Raw genomic sequence first — 10,617 nt, 5'->3', positions numbered from 1 at the left:
ATTGCTCCCTTTGATGTGATGAACCAAAAGATTGGAGATTTGGAGTGAAAAAATGGATTGAGAATGAAGGGATTTTTGATGAGAGTTTGAGTTGAAAAACAACGATGGCAACAATGGTTGTGTGATCATGCAACTGATGTTATTATCAGATTATTCCGGAGATGCATCTCCAAAAGTATCTGACATGCAAAGGTGACAAAATATTTAAAATTTCGTTCAAATTTCGACTATGTATCTCCGGAATATCTATTGAACTGGTCAATTATTAATATTTCATTCAATGTTTCGGAGATACATCTTCGAAATAAAAACAACGCAACTTGTAGGACACCACTCAAAATGACATGTGTTAAGTGCGTAATGGATGCTTCTGGAGATGCATCTCCAAAAATAAGGAGTATTTATAGATTTTTGCATGGTGACTAAGAAACTTATAGGATGCGTTAAGAAATTTTCTTCCCTTCAAATTCTTTAGAAAACACTAAGACACATATGGGGCAAGTCCGAAAATTGAAATAGGCCCAGCCCATAGTTCCAATAAGCCCACCGAACAAAACAAGTCATTGTCACCGCTTCTCTAACCAGAGGATTAACAACAAAACATCCTTAACTAACAACACAAACAAATCCAGTTTAGTGACCAATTATGTTTTTTCATTTTCCTAACATTTTGTTATATCAGTAAAGGAGTTAAAACAGAAACATCGTCATCTCAAATTTGTTGCATTACCATTTTTTCAGTCTTTCAAATCTGATGCGATCGCACCAGGTACGTACGCGATCATTCAATTTTTTTTGTTTCTAGGTCTTTTTTTTTTGTTGATTTTGTTCATATGGATTATCTTAATCTCACTAACATTCATTGTTTTTCTTTTCAATTTATTCGTTAATTTGTGAAATAATCGATTCGAGTAAACTAACCTAAGCGATTATTCACCAGAGTTTGAAACCGAAGCCCTATTTGTTTACTATAAGTTTTGATTGAACCTTAGTTTATACAAAATGGTCGCATAGCGGAGTGGATATCGCGTTAGACTCCGAATCTAAAGGTCGTGGGTTCGATTCCCACTGCGATCATGATCTTTTTTTGTTGCAAAGATCACTTCTACTGTTTGTTTTTCTCGAAATTGAAATTTCTTACTCTTAATGGATTTTTTTTTGAACTGGTTACTGTTATAGTAGATTGTCTAATTATTAATAGGACTAGTTATCATTTTGATTAATTGTTGAATGATAATGTGTTTGGTTTATGGCCCGCTATAGGGTAAATAGCGGGATAGCGGAGCAGAGTGGTTTCTGGCCCGCAATCCCTTTGCCCCTCTAAAAAACCGAAAATTTATGAATATTTTATGAGTTGAGTTGTTTGTTTAATTTTACATTAACTATATGTTTATAATTATCATGCATAAAGTCCAAAAAATGATCAAATAGAACCGTCATTCTGCTATACACTATCCCTCTATCTCACTTTCGGGGTCAGCCGCTCCGTGTCACTATCTGAGAATGACTACTCTGGTCAAATTGATGAATCTGTTGATCCATTGTGTGAGCCCTCTTAGCTTGTCTATTAATCTTCTTCAATATATGCTTTCATGCACACTTGTACAAGAGTTCCACCCTACAATAGAAACAATTACGAGCGTCAAATTTATTGAATTGTGTAATTCAGACTAGTTTAAACACTTAAAGAGTAGTTAGTTATGAGTAAACAATATAAACCCAAAAGTCAGTTAGAAGTGTAACCGAATTCTGTTAGTGATGTCTTAACCAAGTGGGTTACCTAATTGCATATAAAATATAAATTTTTGGTTCATTGAATAATAATACAATACAAGTGCATTTTACCCATCTATCATATCTCTCTCGTAATTTTCTCTATTCAAAAATATTGATTTGATCACTGAACATGTATGAGCTATGTTGTTAATCTCAGATAGTGTTGCATAGCACCGGCCCCCTAAAATGCTACATATATAACGGATAGCGGGACAATGCTATTGTGAAGATAAAAAGCGTTGTTAATCTCCGATAGTGTTGCATAGCACCGTCCCCCTAAAATGCTACATAGGTATAGCGGATAACAAAATTTCAGAAATTTATTGCGGAAATCCTAATAGCGAGCGCAACAGCGGTTTGGGGCTGCTACAACTGCCATTGCTGATGGCATCTAGTAGGCCAGAAGCGTCGCTCAGAACCTAACCTTACCACCGCTTCGCTATTTCGCTATAGCACATTATTGATAACATAGAGAATGAGATATAATATTAGTAGTGAATGCACATGAAGAGATAGCATACAAATAGTGAATGCTTATGTGATTATGCTTTCTAATGAAAGCAATATCAGAGGTTTTATGGGCTGAAGATGCATTTTGACCTTTATTTCTGACCCCATTTTTTTCTTTGTTGTAGCTGTGGTAGAAGGAAGACATGAATTGGGTTCAGCGAAAGATCCATCTTTACAATGTTACTTTTGGTCTTTATATGTTGGATTGGTGGGAGCGTTGTTCATTCAGTATCCTTTATCGCAATTTCTTCTACATAGATTCATGAATTGTTGGAACATTGTTTGTTATGTACTTTTAAGGTAGTTTGAACAATAGTTATTTAGCTGTTTTTTCGTGTATGAAAACCAACACAAAATCGTGTTACAGATTTTTGACAAAAGAGTTCAGTAATTTCTTTATTCGATATGCTATCATGTATGTTTTGGCACTGCCTGTTATATTTCCTTAACTGTTACAGATATTTTGGTGATTGTACTAATGTGTTTTGTAGCACGGTACATTACCCAGTTCTTCAAGAGGTAGTTCATTTTCACCCTTCTCCCCCATCTTTTTATCACCAGTATCTCATATTAAAGATGCGTCTGGTGTCTGACGTGCGGTGGTGATGACACGTAACACATGTGGTTATATTCAATCACATTCTTTTTGTTACATTATTATTGGCGTCAAGTGTCAATGTTTCATACTTACAAGAGAGTTTTTATTTATTTGGTATAGAAATTGTTGTCGGTTTCGCCTTTTATTTATTAGCAGTTTGGTATGGACAGATTTAGGAGTTTCTTAGAGCTGTAAAAAAAAGTTGGGATGTTCACACATTCAAAACATTGGTGTCCTTTAAATTAAATATCTGATGATTTATAATTTAAAATATCAAACTTAAATATGAATGGTTGATCTTGATCAATCTATCATCGATAATCGACTGCGTGAATGCGTGTTCAGATACTGCAGCCAAACTTGGGTTGGGCATGTTATATGGTTGGTGGTCACAAAATACTTGTCTGCTTAGGTGTTGGAGTTTAATGTTTTTGTCTCATTGTTACTATTTTGTCAGCGTCCTATAATGACCGATTCAATTAATCATTCTATATAACGATTAAGAAAAAAAATATGAAAGACGGAGAATGACATTTTTACTAAAGTACATCATATTAAGTATTATATTAATTAGAGGATAGAATTAGAAATAGAACATTGGAAATTGAAACTTATTTATTTTAAACAAGTAACTCATTATGAGACGACGAAGTATCGGTTAATGCAAATAAATTTGTACCTTATATTTATATCAGATAATTTATATTTCTATTTGTTTTTTTTCTTAATATTTTTCCTGCTTTAAAAAAAGATTAATATATTTTGGTTTTTTAAAGAAAAAAATCATTTTCCATTAGATATTTTCTATTTCTTTTTATGAAAATTAATCGGAATGGAATTTTACTTATTAATTTTTTTCTTAGCAAACAAAATTAGATGTATCTATTCTTGTTTTTCTATTTATGATTTGTATAAATAAAATTTAATGATTATTATATTATTAATATGAGACATGTTGTTTTGTTCACAAAATACAATTATAATCCGACATTTTGTATTTTTTTAAAGAAAACTAATAGGAGTGGACTATTAATTTTTATAGTAATACCATTGGAAAAAAAATACAATTATCGCCGGAACTAATACCATTAGGAAAAAATATGTTTTTTCTACAAGCACTGAACAACATCGAAGAAGCTTGGAACTGTCTAAACCAACAATGAAAGGCAACATAGTTTGTATCAAAATTAATCAAGATGAATATAACAAGGGCTTTGAGGACTGCAAGAAAAAAATTCATGGACGTTTGTTTATGGGAAAAGGGGAGAAGCCATGGACAACAAAATATCTCGCGATTAAGTTAAATGCAATTTGGTTGGATCTTGCATCATGGAGGATTTTCCCATTAGGCGACGGTTTCTTTGAGTTTCTATTTGAATGTGAAGAAGATAAGAGAAAGGTTTGGTCCTTGGGATAGTACAATCTCTAACCGAGGTTACCAAAACAGTCAAAATATGAGTCGAAGTTCAATTCTCATACGCAACGACAAACATATGTACAATCTTAGGTGAGAATAATTGATCTTTCACAAGAATGCTCGATGATGAGAATTGGGACCGTACAATCTCAAACTGGGGTTACTAAGACTGTCGAAATGGGAGTTGAAGTTCAATCTTCATACGCAACGACAAACACATCTACAATCTTAGGTGAGAGTATGCGATCTTCCGCAAGAATATTGGATGACGAGGATTCTATTTGAAATCGCAGGAGGTATGTGTAACACCTTATTTTTCCAACATATAAATATAATTAAATCAGAGATTTTTCACAACATTCACACATAGGATGTTATACATCTCGAAACATATACTTGTTGATCATGTAACACTTAATCTAAATAAACATGCAATACTTGTCATCACATGCTCAATTCCACTTAGGGTATTATCACAATGGAAATACTCAATTAAAACACACCAATTTAAATCTCATAATAAATCTAAAATCATAATTAAAAAACATCGACTCGTAAGTCTTCTCCAAATATTTATCACACCAAATCATAAAATACAAGAGCATACATTGTCTCTCGAAAATCTCAAAATAAAATAAAGAAATTGCTCCTCATTGTTACATATCAGAGCATAACCAAAATTAAAATAAAGAAATTAAAAGAAAAAACTCTAGGAACAAATTTGCACTCACACCAATGACTATGCTCTTGAGTATCTGCACGATGGCCATATAAAGGCAACACTCAATCACATTCAATAATAACAAACATATACTGCAATGCAGGATATCCACACATAGCATAATCTACACAATCTCAAATTATAGTATATCAATTACATTCTCACACCAACTCATCAATCACAACTCATTCACATACCAATCACACACCAATTACACATAACATTAATATCATATGTGTTTATCTCATTATGCATCTCATACTCAAAATGCAACTCGATACAACTCAATTATGCAACTCAATGCATATGCATGTGATACCAACTCAATAATTGGTTCTAACAGGGGATTGATTGCTAATCCCTTTTATCCGTCAATTGCCTCTTCACTTAGGAGGACTTATCAAGTAACATGCCTCACTTGGAGGTCTTTTGCACAAATGTAAACAAACACAAACAGAGCCTCTTAAGGAGGACTTCAGCCAGCAAAATGTCTGCCAAAAAGGTGACAGGACTTCCAGACTACATGGAGTAAGAGAATAACTACCTAAGTGGTGTATCAACCACAATCCAAAGCTCAAGCAAAAGCTAAAAGCTAGCAACTAATGTACCTGTACAAAAGCTAACCAGTTAATATCTCAATCAGAAAACAAACAGACAGACAGTCCAACTAATACACAATTCAATGAGCCACGGTCAAGCAATCAAATGAAGCAATGAGCTCAACACATCAACTTAAAATCCCTACAAAACACAAAGAAGTCAGAACACAATCCAATTTGCATCTCAAAAGGTGAGCAACTCAACCATTAATGCTAAATGTCCAAACCTGAAACACAAATCAATGTTAGTTCATGTACAAAACACTAGTACAAAGACTAGGTCCAAAACCAAACCAAATGATCAAAACAGAAGTCAATCTTTTGCATATTGCACATTCAAACATTCAATAAAAAGTCCTCAAAAGTACCAACATCAATGCACAAGGCAAGTAGCTTAAATGATCAATGTAAAGCAAAGGCAAGCAAAGGTGCACAAAATGGACATCCAAGTTAGAAAATCCAAATCAAAACAGAAATGCATCCAATGGCTATGAAATTTTTTATACAAGCTACTCATGTTATGAACAAACATCATGCAAAAAATTAGATCCAGAAGAGCTCAAATGATAGGTGAACAAAAATGCACAAAATGAATGCCAAAAATGTGACACAAATTGTCACATTATATCTTCATGTGTCAAAAGTAATGAATACAAATGATAAAAAATTCAGACCAGTGCTCAAAAATTTATATCACATGTGGAGATTAAGCACACAAAAATTCAGATCAATTGGATCAACAATGAGCATTTCACAAGGCATTGAATGTAACATGTCAATTTGGCATAAGGTTCAATCAAAAATTCACAATTAAAAATCCAGAAACAAACAAATCATGAAATAAATGCTAAAAAAACTAGACATCAAAACAAGATCATGAAAAAAAATTGGAGTTAATTTGGAGAATTTTGCTATTTTTAATGATTAAAACAAAATGACAAAATAATATGGAAAATATGGAGGGAAAACAAAATTCAAATAAAATCAGCAATATGCATAACCAGGGAATCGAACACACGCATGGAAGGATCAAAAGCGCTCATGAAACACTGTGTTTCATTTAATATGTGGCACACACAATCAGCAAGTTAAAGCAACACATGGCCAGTCAAACACACATGAACCAATGAAACAGCCAGGCAAGCGCACAATCAGCAGGTCCACATGGCAAAAACCCTAGGACACGCAGAGACGCCGGAGCTAAGCTCCGGTCGTCTTCTCCGGCAGAGATGCAACAATTTTTTTTCCAGATTTCATCGAGCCATACACCAATCGAAAGCTCTTCTCACGTAGATCACGAATATGCATTCAAAACATCCTAAAACCTCATGGATTTTCCAGATCGAGCAAGAACTTTTTCTAGATCCAAACTTTAAATCAACATAACATGCACAATACTTGATCATTTTTAATTCTGAACATATCTACATGATCCAGGCAAGGATATCTACATTTCTATGGTCTTAAAATTGCAAAAAGAGAGGACGAAAATTTCACTTACTTGAAATGGCAGTGGTTGAAATCGTGTCATCAAGTGCTCTAGAGCTCCAGATCTTCTCTAATAACCTTGCCTTGAAGCTTTAATCCAAAATGAATAGTTGAATCCTCTTAGATCTTGCTCAATTTCAAACTTCCATTGACATGTAAATGCTCTTGAATTGCACGATTTCTGGCTCAATTGCTTCAAGTAATGGATGGATCTTGCTCAGTGATGCTCCATGATCAAGAATATACAAAGAGATTTGGCGTTTGTGTGGAGAAATCAAGGATTCGAAGAGAGAGAAAAATGGAGGGAAAATGAAAATTCTAGATCTGAAATTCTGTTATGAGCAAATACAGTTAGGGTTTGGCTTTTATATGATGTGTTAATGACACTGAAAATCCAATTAGGCTTTGGTTAATTAAGATTAGTGAGAATGGGAATGAAGTGCAAAATTTGCAAATGGAACTTGCATGGCCAATCCACACGTGAAAAGTCTCATGTAATGACTTGATTTCACTTAAAATTAGCCAATGGTCATCATGGAATTGTTAGTTTGCTTGTACCATAAGCCAATTTTGAATTATGAAATTTCCCTTCAAAATGATCATGAATGGAATAGCGAGCACACAAGCTTCTCTCATGCATGGCAATGGTTCATTTGAAATGTATTGGTCATGAGGAGTATTTTGCAAAAAGAATGGACCAATTTGGAGTTTTGTATCAAAAGTTATGTCACTTTGAACTTCCATGCATACTTTGTGATCATTTGGCCATAACTTCTCAACCAATCATCATATGGACATGATCTAGGACTTTTTGGAAAGGGAAGACAAAGATATACAACTTTCATGTTCACCAAAAATCCATTTGAAACTTACTTGATGTTGATAAGTCAAGTTGAATGTGGACCAAAAACTTGCCATTTTTGGAAATTTGAAATTACAGGTCACTTTCCATTTTTGGAAACTTTTGCCATGACTTCAAAATCTTCAAGATAGATGTTTAGAATGACAAATGGACCTCTTTTGAACATGATTGAGGTGTCTCAACTCATTTCCCCACCTCATAGCCCTCAGTTGACTGCACAGTTGACTTGTTTGGTCCTCAGATGACCTTGAAATGCCCTGATCAGCTTGAGCCTCTACCACTTGGGGAAATTGCTCAAAAATGAAATCCTAGTTCATGTAAGCTCCTTATGACACTCATGTGATCCTCATCCCAATAAAATACCTCATCTCCTTGAGAAACCCTAGTTGGAAGAATGTCATTGATTAGGGTTGACCAGAGGTCAAAACCCTAATCCAAAGGAACTTGAGGATAAACTCTGCAACTCTTGATGATGATAGAACCATGATGATGGTAGTATATCCTTGCAAACAAGATAATGCTCAAGACCTCTGAAGGATCAGGAAACCCTAATTGAACTGCAAACCCTCAGATGGTTGATCATCAATCCATAGAGACCCTCAGGCTTGAATCATGTAACTTCTCCATCTTCTGAAAGACTTTGGAGGATGACTTTCTTATTTTCAGATGATATGTAAAATGCAATGCCTAATGCTCTAAAATATGAAATGCAATATGCCAAACTAGTCCCAAGAAGAGGAGGGCAAATTTTAAGGTGTTACAGCTGCCCCTATTCAATCCACTATGAACCTGTCGATATGAACAGCCTCGGCTTTCAGATGATCAGGGTGAAAAGTGGTTGGATACAAAGAACAAACGAACAATTTGCGCTCCACTGGGAATTAAGTAACAATGCCTGTCAAAATCGGCAAAGAGGTAGTCCTGAAAGAAGAATCCATCTGGTACAGAAAGAGTCGGTCTGAACACCCAAAAGAATGTTAACCTGGATACCAAAATAAATGGTAACACAGGAACAACCATAGCCTGAATGCCGCTCAACAGTCTGAATACTGGAAATGACTTCGATCTGAGCATTAGAAGATATGAGATGATTAATATCGGTCTGAACACCGAGAAACTGGCCCGAGTGCCACAAGTTGCGTCGACCTGAACGTCGGAAACTTCTTCGATCTGAACCTCGGAAAATTGGCCTGAGTGCCTCTTTGGTCTGAATACCGGGAAACTGGCCTGAATGCCACAAGTGCTGGGGATTTTCTCCTTGCCATTATTGTTACTTTTATTTTTGCTTTTCTTGAACCCCCCCCCCCCCAAAACTTTTTTGAATTTACTGTCAAACAATGAACCCCGTTCTCCATTTGAACCCCGCTCTCCAAAAGACACTCTGCATCTCCTTTTCTCCTGATGGACCCCAATCTCCGCGCTGATCGCGTAACGTTCTTCAATCTTTATTTCCATCTCTGCACGACGGAAAATTTTCTTCCTCCAATATCGCACTACTGGGAAATACTGTTGATTCAAAATCACGATGCCGAACTCCTCAGAGTAACATCTTCACCAACCAGCGAAACCAATTCTCAAACGGCAACCACGGCTCGAGACTAGTTTTATGCTTGCAATGCTGATGCATGATTTTTTACAGCGTAATGCTCCATAACCATGGAAATGCTACGCAATGAGTTATGCAATATGTTATGCTTCTCTAAATGATGAATGTATAAAAAGTATCCCCCTCAAGGGACGACACAAGCCATTCTGCTGAGGAATTCGATATCTTTCCAATCTCCAACCCTGCTTGGGATAACACCGCTGCTGGGGAAAGGACAATCCCTGCTAGGGATGACCTTCACTGAACTTGATCCGCTTGGGGACTTCGCTGGGGAACAAACCACCAACGCGCACCTCCGCTGGGGAAATAGCAACCTTCGGACCCGCTGGGGAAATAACAATCTCACCATGCTAGGGGAAACAACAAACTTCATACTTGCTTGCCGAGGAAACACCGACCTCGAACCCGTTGGGGAGATACAGAATGTTTGACGCAGAACACCTGTCGACTCGTCGAACACTGGTATTCACCATCTAACCAAAGTGTTAACTTTCCACTTTTACAGACTTTGAAGAGTCTTCTTGATTAACCCTCAAGGATCGTCGCAATTCTTTCGCCGTCTCTTCACCATTCTACAATTTCTTGTCCCTGATTGGACTCGAAGGAATCTTTCGTCAAAAAGATTCACATCACAACCTGCAAGTGAGTGAAAATAAACCAACAGCACCTGCAAAAGAGATCGTTAGATAAAACGTGCTCCAGGCGTACCAAAATTTCAGCACCTAGGTCACTCAACCTTCCGAGTAAGATTTCAAGTTTTCAATCCTATAAACATGCATTGGAAGGGACCCCTATGTCTCAAAATACAAAGATTCTTATCAAAATAAACTGATGTTTTTGCAATCAAAGCGGTAATGAAAACAAAAACAAAATTATTTGACTGAATATGCATTTTATTGATTGAAAAAGGTAGCTCGTAACTGAGCAATACACATGAAGCAATCCCTGAAAAGAGGTAATTGCGCACAAAAGGAAAATCAATCCTAATGGCAATGTGAAACCGTGATCTCATCGAGTTTCAACCCGGTTACAACCCATAT

General features: G+C 35.9%; 1 non-coding gene across 1 annotated transcript; it reads left to right on the top strand.

Annotated features, from left to right (window-relative positions):
• Window positions 1–1,004: 1,004 nt before the first annotated feature.
• TRNAR-CCG (transfer RNA arginine (anticodon CCG)) lies at window positions 1,005–1,077 on the top strand. The gene has a single exon. It is a non-coding gene; the product is annotated as a tRNA-Arg (tRNA).
• Window positions 1,078–10,617: the final 9,540 nt, after the last annotated feature.

This window comes from Lathyrus oleraceus, chromosome 3 (assembly GCF_024323335.1).
Source record: "Lathyrus oleraceus cultivar Zhongwan6 chromosome 3, CAAS_Psat_ZW6_1.0, whole genome shotgun sequence".
NCBI classification, from domain to species: Eukaryota; Viridiplantae; Streptophyta; class Magnoliopsida; order Fabales; family Fabaceae; genus Lathyrus; species Lathyrus oleraceus.
Note: the sequence above shows the minus strand (reverse complement) of the source record. Positions and strands in the feature narration are given on the sequence as shown.